At 37.0% G+C, this 18,129-nt stretch overlaps 1 long non-coding RNA gene across 1 annotated transcript in view; it reads left to right on the plus strand.

Moving 5' to 3' along the window:
* The first annotated feature begins 12,920 nt into the window (after window positions 1-12,920).
* The window catches only part of LOC116407915, a 64,579-nt gene continuing 59,370 nt past the window's right edge, over window positions 12,921-18,129 (plus strand). Inside the window, exon 1 of the long non-coding RNA XR_004220604.1 lies at window positions 12,921-13,019. This is a non-coding gene — a long non-coding RNA (uncharacterized LOC116407915). The remainder of the gene's footprint in view (window positions 13,020-18,129) is intronic.

Here is an 18,129-nt window from a genome sequence, read left to right on the forward strand (position 1 = left end):
ACAATATGGTATCAACAATGATACATTATGGGGCACATTCATGAAATCCCGAGTTCGAATCCCGAATGGGAAAAATTCGGATTGGATACGATAATTTCTGAAGATCGCAAATATCACGAAAATGCCTACAATAAAAAATTCACTGAGATGTAAAAATTTGTGGTGCTTATTGACATCAATGATTTTCACTAATTTTTTTAGCGGCTTCGTGAATTTTTTGGCGAAGCAAAACAGGACAGATTCGCTCATTGCTAGTGAGCTCTAATCTCACATTTTGATAAATCTGTTCCTTATTAGCGATGAGTGAATTTTTTCGCCAGGCACGGATTTGCAGCGAATTTCCACCTTTCGCCACTGGGGAATTCTTTCCTGAAACCTCAGCAAAAAATTCATGCAGAAAATTTTGCTGTACATCAAAAAAAGTTGTGCCAAAATAGGCTCGGGTGCAGCAAAATAAAAAAGACACGTTTCGCAGATTTTTCACCATTTTGCGAATTTCTTTTTTGGCGAAGTGAAACAGGACAGATTTGTCCATCACTATTCGTTGCTATACTGTACCACACAAGCCTTAGATTTTGTGGATTGAAACTAGTTATTTTTAGGTTGGAAAATCTTTTTCTTCATATACACTGATTCTTATTATATGGTGCCGCACAAGCACAATATTTCAGCTGACTACATGCAGTCACACAGCAGTGCCAGGCTTCAGTTCCCTATCAGGTCCAACTAGTAGCTGATTGGTTCCTGTCCCACAGTGCAGTGTGCTGAGTGCCGACCCCCTTTACAGCACATTCCTTCTATATTTATGAGTATAATACACTCGCACATTCTTGTTTTTCGCACAATATGTCCCCATTTTTACAGTCATTGAAAATGAATGGGATAAAGCTATTTTTATTGCACTTTTTTTTGCTGCCTAAAGGTTTTTTGATTCAAGTTTTTCCATAAATATTATTATAATTGTGATGGAGAAAAAAAACATGATTACAAACCTTTTATTCACCTTTCTCCTTTCTGTGAATGAGTTCCAAACAAATTCATTCAATCTCAATCACTACGCTAATGTATCCAGTGAAGGGCTCAAAATCCTAAAATCATGTTAACTATCCATTTCCAACTGAATTTCCGAGTGAATCTGTCCTGTTTCGGCGATAAATTTGCGAAACCATGGAAAAATTTGCGGGACGCCTTTTTTAAAAAGGGCATTTTTTTTACGCACACAATTTGTTTGATGCGCGATGGGGAGATTTCACTTAGTTTTGCAAAACAATTCGCCAATCACAAATGGCAGAAATTCGCTTCAAATCCATGTCTGGCAAAATAATTCACTCACCACTATTTATGATCTAATGTAGTTCTAATACAGGTATGGGACCTGTTATCCAGAATACTCAGTATCTGCTGTTTTCCGGATAAGGGATCTTTTGTAATTTGGATCTCCATAACTTATGTGTGCGAAACATCATTTAAATATTTTCTAAACCCAATAGGATTGTTTTGCCCCAATAAGAATTCATTATATCTTAGTTGGGATCAAGTACAGGTACTGTTTTATTTATACAGAGAAAAGGGAATCATTTGACCATTAAATAAACCCAATAGGGTTGTTCTGCCCCCAATAAGGGGTAATTATATCTTAGTTGGGATCAAGTACAGGTACTGTTTTATTATTACAGAGAAAAGGGAATCATTTAACCATTAAATAAACCCAATAGGGCTGTTCTGCCCCCAATAAGGGGTAATTATATCTTAGTTGGGATCAAGTACAGGTACTGTTTTATTATTACAGAGAAAAGGGAATCATTTAACCATTAAATAAACCCAATAGGGCTGTTCTGCCCCCAATAAGGGGTAATTATATCTTAGTTGGGATCAAGTACAGGTACTGTTTTATTATTACAGAGAAAAGGGAATCATTTAACCATTAAATAAACCCAATAGGGCTGTTCTGCCCCCAATAAGGGGTAATTATATCTTAGTTGGGATCAAGTACAGGTACTGTTTTATTATTACAGAGAAAAGGGAATCATTTAACCATTAAATAAACCCAATAGGGCTGTTCTGCCCCCAATAAGGGGTAATTATATCTTAGTTGGGATCAAGTACAGGTACTGTTTTATTATTACAGAGAAAAAGAAAATCATTTTTAAAAATTAGAATTATTTGCTTATAATGGAGTCTATGGGAGATGGCCTTTACTTAATTTGAAACTTTCTGGATAACAGGTTTCCGGATAAGGGATCCCATACCTGTACCATGATAAAAAGAAAAAAAAGATAGAATCTAAAGACCTGAATGCTACTTAGCGAGAAATATAATTTGACAACATGAATTCCTGCAAGAATATTAGACTGACTATAATTTTCATAAATCTGCTCTTGTAAATATTGCTCTTTGTTACCAAGCACAAGCCTAGTTTTTAATGATAGTATCCCACTGGTGTTCTTGTTTCCTGTGTAAATCTTCCTGTACACCTATGTGAACTAATGTTTTACAAATGTTCCAAAAATAAGAAAAAAATGATTCAGCAAGATCTGATCTACGCGTTTCCATTGTTCCCTACTGGCCGACAAGCCAGGGCTGTTGTTTGTTTGTCACAGTTGAAGAAGACATATGAATGACAGGCAGTACATTTCCCTTTACATGCATAGAAAAATAACTATAACTTAATAAATTATGTATAACTATATATCCAAATATGTAGCTACATTATACAATATTGCAAGAAGGTTTCAGGCATAAGGACACATTTAGCTTAATTTAAAGAGGTACAATCACTATTTATATACATACAGATATATATTTGAAAAAAAAAAATGAATGACTCTAATTCTAATTAAAAGTTGATTTTTTTGTTAGGTGTGGGGGTATTCTTGTCTAGGCAGTAGCCATAATACCTGTAAGAACAGCAGTTTGTTCTTTGTTTTGGATTTGGATTCTCCTTGCCATTGGCTGATATCTTATAATTCTATGGAAGTCATTTTCTCTAATATATTTTTGTTCCCGTTGGATGACAAACATGCCAAGAAGGATGGTTTTAATCTCATCTGGAGTCTGTGTAAAAACACCATTTTACAAGGATATTACCAGAGACTTTCTCCATTTGTTTTTCTGCAGGTTCAACCTAGTAAAAGAATACAGAATCTATTAACACATATTAATATTTCTAGAAATCGTTTGGACTGGCAATATGAACAAAAGGAATTCTGGGAATGAATTCCGAACAAACTGCAAGAAAATCCCATTTACATGGGTTTTTCCTATAGGCTAAAGCTCACCCACTGGGTTTTTAAAGCAGAGGCCAGGATAATAGCTGATCAGATTCCCAACTACAGACATGATTAGATAAGTATCTATGTAGTATAAAGAAACACGATCCATGGGAAAAAACTCGAAAGTGATACTGCCCATAAAAGTAGATATAATACGTTCCTTTAGAAATGCTATCTTCCCTTTAGATATTTTTTTTTCCCCAAATTGTTGGCCATAGGAAGAAGCCTAGGGAAAGGGATGCAGCACGGGTACAAAAGGGATGTGGTTGGCAGTAGTGAGAACCAGGGATGCTGCAGAGTAGCACAGATGTTATTCGCTGAGTGGTGGCTGAGAGGGAGTCATTAGGCACAAAGATGAACATTGAGTAGTGATGGCTCATCCACAGCATGGGCTGCTCAGTAGGTAACATCTCTTAGCCCAGCGCCTGGGGTCTCAGAGACTGTGCCTTCATGTCTCAGTAAGTTCTATTGCTATCCCTATTTATATAGCCCAGACACATTTATATTTTCATAGATTGCTCATCAGCCACTGCCCCAGAGGAGCTTACAATTTAATTTCACTATCACATTCACATAATCAGAAGGGTCAGTTTCATCAGGAGCCAATCAACCTGCCCATTTGATTTCAAATGTGAAAGAAAATCAGAATGCCCAGAGGAACCCCATGCAAGCCTCGCAGGTTATGCTATGATCAGAAGGAACCAGTGATAAACATTGCTGCCCGCCATATTATATACCCCTGGTGCTTTGGAGAGCAAGCAATCATAATATTTGCAGCCTGCTGGTAAGAATAAATATAAGAATAAATATATCTGTCTGTGACATTAACCCAATAGAAGGATGGCTCACAAGTAGCTTCTGACATACAGCCATCTTATTGGAAGATAATGAGAAACTCAGAGTCATTTACAGGCCTTTGGCCATGCCGGCTTCCTAATGAAATGATCCTTGTGACCTTTTGCCAAATGAATGTGCAGATGACAATTCCACACTCCTATTACATTTTGTGGGAGTAACAAATATATTTCTTTCAGGTCCCTTAATGATACCATTTATATATATATATTTTTTAATGCCAGTGTTTTCCTTCCCATATTTCAAGTTTAATTGAATGACAAAATGACTGCACTGACATTTAGGTCAGAGCGGATCCTTGAAATGCTCCAGTGAAATATTTTGGCAAATCTGCAATGAAAATAATGGCATTTGCTAGCCCTAGCGTACACACACAGCAAGGGAAGGGAAATCTATTCAGCAAACAGCATTTCCAAGGCTGTAAATATTGTCTATTTGCAAAATATATAGTGGAAAGAAACAAAGAATTACATTTTCTTTCATTGTACAAACATGAGATCTGTTATGCGGAGAACCATTATCTCCCACAGAGTCTATTATAATCAAATGATTAAAATGATTTCCTTTTTCCCTGTACAGATCATTCTGTAACTTGGATCTCCATACCACAAGTCTGCTCAAAAACATTCAAACATGAAATAAACCCAATAGTATTGTTTGGCCTCCAATAAGCGGTAATTATATCTTAGTTGGGATCAAGTACAGGTACTGTTTTATTATTACAGAGAAAAGGGAATCATTTAACCATGAAATAAACCCAATAGGGCTGTTCTGCCCCCAATAAGGGGTAATTATATCTTAGTTGGGATCAAGTACAGGTACTGTTTTATTATTACAGAGAAAAGGGAATCATTTAACCATTAAATAAACCCAATAGTATTGTTTGGCCTCCAATAAGGGGTAATTATATCTTAGTTGGGATCAAGTACAGGTATTGTTTTATTATTACAGAGAAAAAGGAATCATTTAACCATTAAATAAACCCAATAGGGCTGTTCTGCTCCAATAAGGGGTAATTATATCTTAGTTGGGATCAAGTACAGGTACTGTTTTATTATTACAGAGAAAAAGGTAATCATTTAACCATGAAATAAACCCAATAGGGCTGTTCTGCCCCCAATAAGGGGTAATTATATCTTAGTTGGGATTAAGTAAAAGGTTCTGTTTTATTATTACAGAGAAAAAGGAAATCATTTTTAAAAATTAAAATTTTTCCATAATTTAGAGCTTTCTGGATAATGGGTTTCCAGATAATGAATCCTATACCTGTAATAGTAAAATCGTACCTTGTACTTGATCCCAACTAAGATATTATTAATCCATATTGGAGGCAAAACAATCCTATTGGTTTATTTAATGTTTAAATAATTATCCATATCTATACAATAATTTGGAAGGAGTTCCCCTTTAAATGTTTTTTTCTTTGTATTTACTAAACTGAAATAGTAAATAGTAATTATATATATATATATATATATATATATATATATATATATATATACTATTTATGTTGGCCTGTATGAAGGCATTACTGAATATTCTAGCAGATACTTAATACAATCATATATATTTGCTTCTTAGAAGCTGGGGTGCATAGCCTGAATCAAGGATCAAGAAATGACTTAAGACTTAAGGCTGCTTATGCAGCTTTCCACTCTTTGTTGTACCTGTTTTGTTAGAAGAAGTCTATGCATGGGAATTATCTGTGTACTGGTTGATTATCAACCTCATAAGGACCAGACATGGAGTAACTTCAGTTTCCATAATAGGCGAAACGTATACTCAGCACAAGTTATATTCATTGAGCTCATGTTGAACAAGGTGTTACACTGCCCCTCTAAAGCAATATGTAATCCCCCCCAAAAAACGTTTTTAATAATAACAATTCTACTGGGTTTCAGTATAAGGGATCCCATACCTGCACTTGAACAAACATTTGTGTGATCTATGGTTTCATTATATGCTCTTCAGCCATATACTACATGTGAGTGGCCAAATATTGCTCTGACCTAGTTCTCTTCAACCCAATCAGAAGTTCATACGTGCCCACTTCCTTAACCTATCTATCCCCCTAGTCCCCTATGCGGTACATTTTATGCAAATGCCTCCAATTAGTTTTGATCATGCAAAATGTTAACTTGGCATAATGGGGACTGCATTGCACAGAGAACAACTGTAATAGTAGTAGTAGAACCATTGGTGCTACATTGTGCCATTAGTACTACAGTACATGGGAATTCTTTCTGCAGGATATTATACTGGTTATTTTGCAGTGAAGCCAACTAAACCTGATGTAGGGATCAGCATCAGAGCGTTTCACTATTAGCCTCCAGGATGAAGATAGTCCCCACCAAAGATAGCTTGTAACCCAGCTTATATTGAAAAAGCCACCTTTTCATTTGAGTTAAGTGATTATTTACTTGGGAAACAGTCCGGTCAGGTTTTGCTACTTTGATTTATAAATCTTGCTCTATAAGCCGATCAATACCCCGGTGTTCATTCTGTCACTCATGGCCTAATAAACTCCAGGAAATCCTCATTTTTTTCTGTACCTGCTACTCTATTAAACTGTCACTTTTTATAGAACTTCTGATATTATTTTTGTTCTGACATATTCGTCATTTCAGGTCTATAGCTTCAAAACCTTTTCTTGTGTAGAACAGAAAACAGAAAAAAAACCATGATCCTCAAGTTTAAACCCAAGGTGAAGACATTCCTATGCAGAACAGAATGGCCCTTCTGTCTGGTCAGTGTTTAGTTGATAATATGCAAGGCCCAAACTCCAGAATCTGAAAAATATCCCAATGCATGAGTTCTTCCACCACCATGTTTTATGCACAATTACTCAGGTGACCCCTACATTAACTTAAATTGCATCATTTTAATTTATTTGAATACATTTCTATCTCCAACGGGGAAATGTCAGTACTGCTGGCCCCTACTTATTGTCCATGGAAAACAATTTTGGCTTGACAACGGGCCTTGGAGCTAAAAAGGTTGGGGACCACTGCGTTAGAAGGCAATAACCCCAGGGGCACAGTCTTGCACTTCTTTGCTCTAGCACTTGCATACCCTGGGTTAGTAAATGACTCCTATAGACAGAAATAGACACAGTTCTTGGTTGTGGAATTAAATTTTTGGATTCCAGCCTAACCCATAAATACTTTGTAATTTGTAATACCCTATCAGCTCCCTTTCCTTGCCTTCTCCGTGCTGGTCAGTCTTTATACTCACAGCCCACCTCTGCCCTGCCCAGTTCCCTGCCCACTTTTTCCATTTCCCCACCTACTTACCAGTCACATTCACCCTTTCTCCACTTGGTCTGCCCATTTTCCTTACATCATAGCATCCCCCCCTAAATGACATCATGGCACGCTGAAGGCCGGTTTTATGGAAAAAAAATATTGTGGACCAGGTTGTGGTCAATAATGATGGTTCCTGTTTCCTTAACTTTAGGTTCTACCACAATGCAAAGTAGAAACGTATGCAGAAACTGTGCTGCTGTCTTCTTTATTTAAAACAGGGATCCCCAACCTTTTATACCCACGAGCCATATTCAAATGGAAAAAGTGTTGGGGAGCAACACAAGCATGGAAAAAGTTCTTGGGGGTGCCAATAAGAGCTATAATTGGCTATTTGGTAGCCTTTATGTGGACTGGCAGCCCTATAGAAGGCTTTGTTTGGCTTTACACTGGTTTTTATACAATCAACACTTGCCTCCAAGGCAGGAATTCAACAATGAGCACCTACTTTGAGGTTACTGGGTGCAACATCCAAGGGGTTGGGAAGCAACATGTTGCCCCTGAGCCACTGGTTGGGGATCACTGATTTAAAACAACATGTTTCAAGCTATAAGCTCTTTCTCTGGGAAAAAAATGGTGGCAACCCTAATTCCACTGTATACTGGGTAGAGTTCCAGAAGATGCAGTACATTATATAAACTATGTATGGGATCAATACATTATTTAGTGTATAAAAGTAAAATTTATTTTCTTTAAAAAAAAAAGCAAACCATATTGAATATACATATTTAACAAGCAGGCTACACTGGCTTATTTGCTATGTATTCATATTTCCCACAAAAGCCTGTTTATTTATTTGCAGCTTTCAATAAACCATTCTCTTTTGTGGTTTTTTTATACATGTTCTTTTATGTCTCTGCTTAATGTGCTTATACATAGGGGGCTACACCACAAAATGTGAAATGATTATTTGCCAGTAAAGAAGATTGGAACGGTATGAGGTTTGACCCCATCAGTACAAGCTCACATTGCATCACTGCTAACATCTGTCGCCAGATCTAAAATTTTCACATACATAGTTCAGGATGTATAAATAAATCTAAACTGAAAGAGATGTATATATAAAACATACATTGTAATATATAAAAAGGACAGAAAAACAGCTCCATTTACCAAAGTTGGGAAAAGAGTTTAGTACGGCTTTTATTGTCTCCGATGTCGGTTATATTGTCGTCCTTGGGGTTTTTCACAGAGATGGAAGATTTGTTTTTTTCATCCTGTCCCTGCGGTTGTTGAGTCTTATTAAGCCATATCTCAGTTGGACACGAAATCACAGAAAACTCAAGTTTATGAAGCCAGAAACGGCTTAAAGTCAGAGAATTTCCCCCCAATATTACCTTTTGTATGAAGCTATGAAACACGTTTTCCCTGAAGGACTGCGCTGCTGCACTTGGTATTTTAGGTCTTATTTAACCAAACTCCCGCACATTTTTTCCTCAAGCTTTTTCTCGCTCCAAATGCACTGCAGTGAATGGCATTTTTTTTGTGTACCTCTCCTAATGACACCAAATCAAGTGAAACAAGCAAGTGTTTAGGTTAAATTTTGGAGTTTTCATTCTTTAATACAAAAAGAAATAGTAGCGCTGGAGACCTCTGTATGAGAAAAGGTGGTCCAGGTGCACCCTATAAATCAGCTCCCTTTCCTTGCCTTCTCCGTGCTGCTCAGTAGTGATGGGCGAAATGTTTCGCCAGGCATGGATTCGCGGCGAATTTCCGCGTTTCGCCATTGGCGGATTGTTTCACGAAACGGATGAAAAAATTTGCCGCGGAAAAATTCGCCGCACGTCCAAAAATTGTCGCCGGCGTCAAAAAAGAATTGTCGCGGGCGTCAAAAGAATAGCCGGGCGACAAAATAATAGCCGCGTGACAAAACAATAGCCGCGTGCGACGAAACAATAGCCGCGCGACAAAATAATAGCCGCGGGCGACGAAACAATAGCCGCGCGACAAAACAATAGCCGCGGGTGACGAAACAATAGCCGCGCGACGAAACAATAGCCACGGGCGACGAAACAATAGCCGCGCGACGAAACAATAGCCACGGGCGACGAAACAATAGCTGCGGGCAGCGAAACAATAGCTGCGTGACAAAATAATAGCCGCGGGTGACAAATTTTTTTTGTCGCACGACATTTTCGCCGTTTCGCGAATTTTTCGCCGTTTCGCAGATCTTTTTAAACATTCGCGAATTTTTCGGCGAAGCGAAACGGAACAGATTCGCTCATCACTACTGCTCAGTCTTTATACTCACAGGCCCACCTCAGAAAATGTATTAAAAGATCAATATCTCCGCTGGCACTATGCATTTTGTGCCCTCATAGGGCCACTGGAGTTATTTATATTTTAATGAATTTTTAATAAACATTTTGTTTTTTTATTCTGACATTTGCAGCCCTTGTGGTGGACTCATTGAGGGCCTGGATGTATGTATGTATGTATGTATAACTTTATGTATAAAGCGCCACAAGGGTACACAGCGCTGTACAATCTTACAATATACAAAATTACACACAGAAAGGACAAGTGTTATAATAAATACAATAATATAAATACACAGGGAATAAGTGCCATGTGGTATGAGACACAGTAGGAAGGTCCCTGCCCCGTAGAGCTTACAATCTAAGTGGTTGGGTAACATACAGGCACAAACTGGAAGGTAAGAGTGCACTAGGTACTATTTGCCCTTAAGCGCAGGAATGGGCAAAATAATGTTTTAGTGCTCGAGAAGGTAGCAGCTGAATTTTATCTTAAAGAGAGTGGGTGAGTGTTCCCTACGGAGGGATTGCACCTTGTTTTCATGCTGTTAGTTTTCATTCCTTCACGTGTTTATTTTGCTTCGGTACTGTATTAGTGGGCCAGACATTAAACTCTACAGTGTTGTCAGTAAAGCAATAGGCAATGGAAATAAACCTGTGCTCCCTTGAGCAATAATTTTACACAAACTATAGATGATGGCTCTCAGAATCCAGATGGCTCAATTCACCAAACATATCCTGTTCAATTCAAATTGAAAAAAGAGGAGGTAGATAATTAGTTAGCAACCAAGAGCTGAATATACCACTGCTACCGTGACATAAGGAGAGGGTTTATGGTCATAGGTGTTTGAAGGATACACTTTATTTATGGCAAAAAACATTCCACCTAACTGTATGTGACTGGTCTTATTGTATTTTCAGTCATCGCACAGTCAGTAATATTACTCTAATCTGGCAGCTAAAGTTATAAGGCTAAACCAATATTGAGTTACAGCGGTGTACTACTCAGTTATTATAAGAAACAATGAAGGGCCAATATAATATCAATCACTGTAACAAACTTATTTTTAGTTTATATCCACATTTGTCATTGTGAAAATCCCAAATCTCAAAGAAGATGAAAGAACTGCATGCTGTTATGGTGTATTTGAAGAGACACAGTCATAAGCACATAACCTTTTCATTTGACCCTGAAAGCAATTTTCTGTGTTTCCGTAGCAGTTCTGTTATGCTTAAGGGCTTGTCATCTTTATTGCAGAGAGGATTTTGGCCACAGTGGTCCAAGATAAACGTGAGGTTCAGTGGTAATAAATACAAGGTTATGAACCTGGGCAGAAATGGCATAAATGCTAGTTATACACTAAATGGCAGAGTGTTGGGGGGGTTCATTAATTAAGAAGTATTTGTGGATTATTGTGAATAACAGACTGTGCAACTCTAGGCAGTGTCAGCCAGGGGCTAAAAATACCGTCTTGCATAAAAAAGGGTAACATAATTTTATTTCGTAGAATATTTTATGAGCTGAAAAGAGTGCAGAGACGTGCCACTGGTAGAAGAAGATATCCAGGGGTTCCTAGTTAGAAGTCTAACCTTATGCCATTAAACAGGCACATCCTCTCTCCACATCCACCCCATTACTAAGGTGACATTTGTGTAACTATTTAAGTCTTTTTGGGTACCGCCTAACTTATTGGGGTGTATCAACCTAATAAAAATTCTTGTGCTCCCCAAGCTACTCTACATTTTCCATAATTAACAAGTGTCTCTTCCATACAGACTATTTGCCAAACTAGATTCTCTGATCTGTTCCTTCATGAGGGGCATAATAAACCTTAAATGGGAAGTTCACCTTTACATTTAGTTTCGATATGAAGACAATGATAGTTTAAGACAATTTGCAACTGGGTTTCAGATGATATTATTTGGCATTTTTCAGTTCTATAGTGTTTTGTTCAGCAGCAGGGTCTGCTTCCTCTGTAATTAGGCCCCTGTACTGGGGTCATTTGGAGGGGGACTATTGTATTTTTTAGCTATGTAACTATTCTACCTTATATTCATTTTTGTATCCATGCAAGGTTTCGATTATGTTAAAAACACATGAATAATTGAAATAGTGTAGAAGCAATACATGCATTTATTTTAAAACACACGTGTGTTACCTGCTCTTAGGGGATGCATGGAAGAGACATTAGTGAATTTGCTTGCACAGATATAGCAATAGTTACAATTCTTAATGCTAAATGTATGGGTCAGTGAGCCAAGTAATAGCATACACTGCTGCATTTGCACTACATAGATATTTATTTCCCGTGCATGATAGAAATACAGGCGGTTTGCTGATTGTGTGCCGTGCCATTTGTGATCTATTACACAGATGTGTTTATGAAATTCACTGACCCATTTATTAAAATTTCAGCGCCCCAGCAGGTCACGCTGAACCTCAGACAATGAGAACAGGAGGGGGTTAGGTGTGATTCCATGTGTACTAAACAAGAGGAGAATGCAGTAGTATTAACTATTTCACTGGAATCTTTCAGGCCATATGTACTTTATAGGAGATCCTTAGTGATCAGCGGATCTGTTTGGCTTCACCGCAAAATTCGCCAATATTTCAAAAGATGCACAAAACGGCGAAAAAACGTGTGCAACAATTTTTTTGATGTGTACGATAATTTTTTTTTTGGCACAGGCAACAATTTTTGATCACACAGCGAATTTTGACTCCTGTTTCGTGAAAACAATCTGGCAATGGTGAAACGTGGAAATTCGCAGCGTATTTTTTTCATGCATGCAGCTTTTTTGACACAACCGCACCTTTTTTTATGTGGCTGCAAATTTTTTGTTGCAAAATTTTGCGGAAGTTCCACGAAACAATTCGCCAGTGGCTAAATGCAGAATTGCACTATGAATCCCTGTCTGGTGTAAAAAATTCGCTCATCACTACTCTTCTCATGTCTGGACATTCAAGTGAACTCAGTTTTATGTTTGCTTTTATAGGGTCTATTATTATTATTATTATTTATTTATAATGATATTAACATGTACAAAATATATGAATATGATAAAGTATGATATAAAAGCACCATATACTATGAACATTAGAAACATTATTCTATCCTACCTATGTGATATAAAATACATGTGTGTGCATTGTTTCTATTGCCACAGACATTTGTGAGTATTTTATTTCTCTCCAATGTGAATCTGTAACTGTTAATCATGTTTTTTCAGATTGCTGAATGTCAGGGTGCTGATTGGCTGCTTCTGAAATAGTGCTCTAAATTATCACCGCCATGAAAAGGAATACAGACTCTTTGTATGCAAGGGGGAAAAGTGTAAGTAGTATTTCTACTGTCTATGGTTTTTTATATTGTACAGGTATGGGACCTGTTATCCAGAATGCTCGGGACCCAGGACTTTCTGGATAAGGGATCTTTCTGTAATTTGGATCTCCATACCTTAAGTCTACTAAAAAATCATTTAAACATCATTTAAACCCAATGGGATTGTTTAGCCTTCAGTAAGGATTAATTATATCTTAGTTGGGATCAAGTACAGGTACTGTTTTATTATTACAGAGAAAAAGGAAATTATTTTAGAATAAGAATTATTTTCTTATAATGGAGTCTATGAGAGATGGCCTTTCCGGATAAAGGATCCCATATCTGTACTGTGAATTCATATCTTTATTGTTATCAGCCATGTGCGTCCTGTAATGCTCCTTATAACCCCAGGGGTCTCTGGCTCCATCCCCCCCACCCCAGTGCACATAGCTCATACTTACGTATGGGGGGGGGAGGTGATGCTTCCTAGTGGGGATTGGTCTGGGTTGCGGGGGCCAACTGGGTTTTCTCCTGGTGTCCTGTTGGCTCAGTCTGACCTGTCCTTCCCTACCATTGTGTTAAGCTATCTTTACTGTTGTTCTGTGACCATTCTACTAGGGAATATTTTGTTCATGAAGTTTTACAATAGTGAAATTACACCTGGTGAAAAGACCTTTATGTTCATCACTGCCAAGTTTGGTATGCTATGTTTGCTATGTTTGTTACCTGTCTGTAACTTTTTCGGGTTTTAGAAACCAATACAGGTATGGGACCCGTTATCCAGAATGCTTGGATCTGGGGTTTTCCGGATAAGGGGTCTTTCCGCAATTTGGATCTCCACTGAAAAATCATTTAAACATTATTAAACCCAATAGAATTGTTTTGCCTCCAATAAAGATTAATTATATCTTTGGATCAATTACAAGGTACTGTTTTATTATTACAGAGAAAAGGGAATCATTTAACCATTAAATAAACCCAATAGGGCTGTTCTGCCCCAATAAGGGGTAATTATATCTTAGTTGGGATCAAGTACAGGTACTGTTTTATTATTACAGAGAAAAGGGAATCATTTAACCATGAAATAAACCCAATAGGGCTGTTCTGCCCCCAATAAGGGGTAATTATATCTTAGTTGGGATCAAGTACAGGTACTGTTTTATTATTACAGAGAAAAGGGAATCATTTAACCATGAAATAAACCCAATAGGGCTGTTCTGCCCCAATAAGGGGTAATTATATCTTAGTTGGGATCAAGTACAGGTACTGTTTTATTATTACAGAGAAAAGGGAATCATTTAACCATGAAATAAACCCAATAGGGCTGTTCTGCCCCCAATAAGGGGTAATTATATCTTAGTTGGGATCAAGTACAGGTACTGTTTTATTATTTCAGAGAAAAAAGAAATCATTTTTAAAAATCAAAATTATTTGCTTATAATGGAGTCTATGGGAGACGCCTTCCCGTAATTCTGAACTTTCTGGATAATGGTTTCCGGATAACGGATCCCATACCTGTACTACACTAAATGGATAACTGGTAACCATGGTATTAAAACACCAAAGGTCTTTTGTAATTATATTTTATGTGTAAATATCAACTGACAACAAATATTTTGTAGGTCTGAGCAAAACATAAAATATACGAATATTCATTTCTCAGCATATAGCTGGCCACAATCATTCTTTTTAGAATGTTCCATGTTCAAGTAAAGCTCCCAGCTCTTATTTTTTTTCTGTTAAATAAGGGAAAGAAAAGAAAAAAATAAAGCCTAAAGTTATTAACATTTTCTTTCTAAAGTACATCCGACTGTGGTGAAATCGTTGAAAGACCTTGGAATCCTTTCTGGTGCCAATAATGTATTTTCTAGACAAATGAGCTTGCTTGATAGTCAAGCCTTCTGTGAATAAAATGATAAAACCTGGAGAAGCATTAAAATTCAACAGTGAAACAGATGAACAATGTATAGTAATGATAAAAAATGTATGTATTCATCAGCCGAATGCAAATGTGCGGCTCCTGCCAATGTCACCACAAAACGTGTTTCAGCGAATCTCTAAACAAAGTCCTGTTTCTGAGATACTGGATAAGGCAAGGGGAAAATAAATCTCATCACAGTTACAGGTATTGGATCCGTTATCCAAAAAACTGTTATCCAGAAAGCTCCAAATTATGGGAAGTATTTTATAGAAGCAACTTTTCAATTGGTCATTATTTATTTGTTATAGTTTTTGAATTATTTGCCTTCCTCTTCTAACTCTTTGAAGCTTTCAAACGGGGGTCACTGACCCCTGAGCCAAAAAACTATTGCTCTGCAAAGCTCCAATTTTATTGTTACTTTTTAGTACAGGTATTGGACCCCTTATCCGGAAACCCATTATCCAGAAAACTCCGAATTACGGAAAGCCTGTCTCCCATAGACTCCATTTTAATCAAATAATTCAGAATTTTACAACAGATTTCTTTTTTCTCTGTAGTAATAAAACAGTACCTTGTAATTGATCCCAACTAAGATATAATTACCCCTTATTGGATGCAAAACAATCCTATTGGGTTTTATACCTTCCTGTACAGGTATGGGACCCGTTATCCAGAATGCTCAGGACCTGGGGTTCAGATCTCCTACCTTAAGTCTGCTAAAAACATTATTTAAACAGTAATTAAACCCAATAGGACTGTCCTGCCCCCAATAAGGGGTAATTATATCTTAGTTGGGATCAAGTACAGGTACTGTTTTATTATTACAGAGAAAAAGGGAATCATTTAACCATTAAATAAACCCAATAGGACTGTTCTGCCCCCAACAAGGGGTAATTATATCTTAGTTGGGATCAAGTACAGGTACTGTTTTATTATTACAGAGAAAAGGGAATCATTTAACCATTAAATAAACCCAATAGGGCTGTTCTGCCCCCAATAAGGGGTAATTATATCTTAGTTGGGATCAAGTACAGGTACTGTTTTATTATTACAGAGAAAAGGGAATCATTTAACCATTAAATAAACCCAATAGGGCTGTTCTGCCCCCAATAAGGGGTAATTATATCTTAGTTGGGATCAAGTACAGGGACTGTTTTATTATTACAGAGAAAAGGGAATCATTTAACCATTAAATAAACCCAATAGGACTGTTCTGCCCCCAATAAGGGGTAATTATATCTTAGTTGGGATCAAGTACAGGTACTGTTTTATTATTACAGAGAAAAGAGAATCATTTAACCATTAAATAAACCCAATAGGGCTGTTCTGCCCCCAATAAGGGGTAATTATATCTTAGTTGGGATCAAGTACAGGTACTGTTTTATTATTACAGAGAAAAGGGAATAATTTAACCATTAAATAAACCCAATAGGGCTGTTCTGCCCCCAATAAGGGGTAATTATATCTTAGTTGGGATCAACTACAGGTACTGTTTTATTATTACAGAGAAAAAGGAAATCATTTTTAAAAATGTGAATTATTTGATTAAAATGCAGTCTATGGGAGATAGCCTTTCTGTAATTCTGAACTTTCTGGATAATGGGTTTCCGGATAAGGGGTCCGATACCTATATTTTTACCTTATTTTTCTATTGAAGTTCTCTCCTATTCATATATCAGTGTTTCATTCAACCACTCCCTGGTTGCTAAGATAATTTGGATCCTAGCAACCAAATAGATGCTAAAACTCCAAACAGGAGAACTGCTGAACAAAAACTGAAATAACAAAAAAGCTACAAATAACAACAAATGAAGACCAATTGCAAATTGTCTCAGAATATTACTCTCTACATCATACTAAACGTTAACTCAAAGGTGAACAACCCCTTTAATGGTAATTTATGTTTAAATATTTTTTTAGTAGAGTTAAGATTTGGAAATTACAGAAAAAAACCCTTATCTGGTGGTTATTGGCTACACAATGTGGCACTTTTGCCCATGGTTCTACTTTACTCTATAAAAATCACTGCACTAAAAAGAGTTTTATGAAACAAACAAACAAAAATGCTTGATTAGAAACAATCTTTCTGATTAATTCATATATTTATGGAATATTCTGAGCTTTCAAACAGGGGTCACTGACCCCTGAGCCAAAAACCGATTGCTCTGTAAAGCTACAATTTTATTGTTATTGTTACTTTTTTAATGCTTATTTTCCTATTGAAGTCCTCTCCTATTCAAACCACTCCCTGGTTGCTAAGTTAATTTGAATCCTAGCAACCAAATAATGCATTCATAGCATATAGTATATATGTTTCAATCTACTCAAATACATCATGCACACAGTGTTTGTATATCTTCAGCTCTGGCACCTGTTCCCTGATGGTAGCTAGCCCTGACAGTGGATATTATTGCTGACATTATGAATGACTCTTTTGTTTTTTTGACATTATTTTCCTGACTACTGTATGAAGCATCCTAGTGTGAAGTGTTTAAGTGAAACTAAACCCATAGCATGCTGGGAACCAATTCACACCCCTGCTTGTGCTGAGATCTGACTTTTACCATGTCAATAGATGACAATTGGGCGGGAACCCTCCCCGTGAGGGAACAGAAGAGATAACTTTTCATGTGGTGATTCCAGTCGCCTGGATTTTGTTATCTTTCCATGAAGACATAGCAAAGGTTTCACAGGCTAGGCCTGCAGCTGTGAGAATTACTGGCCAGGAATATATATATAGAGAGAGATTATATATTGTTTTCAGCTGTAGTGGGTTTATACTCAATAAATGCCCATGGTATCATTAACGCAAATGCCACCAAACGCAGCCCCGCTGGGAAACTGCTGCCGGAACCCTGTGTACAAACCAATCGTTTCGTTTTTTTGAAAGAAAGAAAAAGGTATAAAGGTTTCAAGAGACGCTGTCCTCAAAATAAAATATATTAAGTTAATACCTTACAAAATTATTGTATTAAAAATAAGACGAATATGAATATATATATTTAGAAATATATATTTTTTAAAAATGTCATTTAATTACAGTGCTTAACATAGACTGTTCACATTAGCCCCTGCCACAAAGTACAGGCGATTTTATCAGGATCCAATTAACCTGCCTGTATGTTTTATGCTGTGTGGGAGGAAACCTAAATCACCTATAGGAAACTGAAGCACCTAAGCAACATACGAATTCCAGATAGT

Source organism: Xenopus tropicalis, chromosome 1, assembly GCF_000004195.4.
Source record: "Xenopus tropicalis strain Nigerian chromosome 1, UCB_Xtro_10.0, whole genome shotgun sequence".
Taxonomy (NCBI): Eukaryota; Metazoa; Chordata; class Amphibia; order Anura; family Pipidae; genus Xenopus; species Xenopus tropicalis.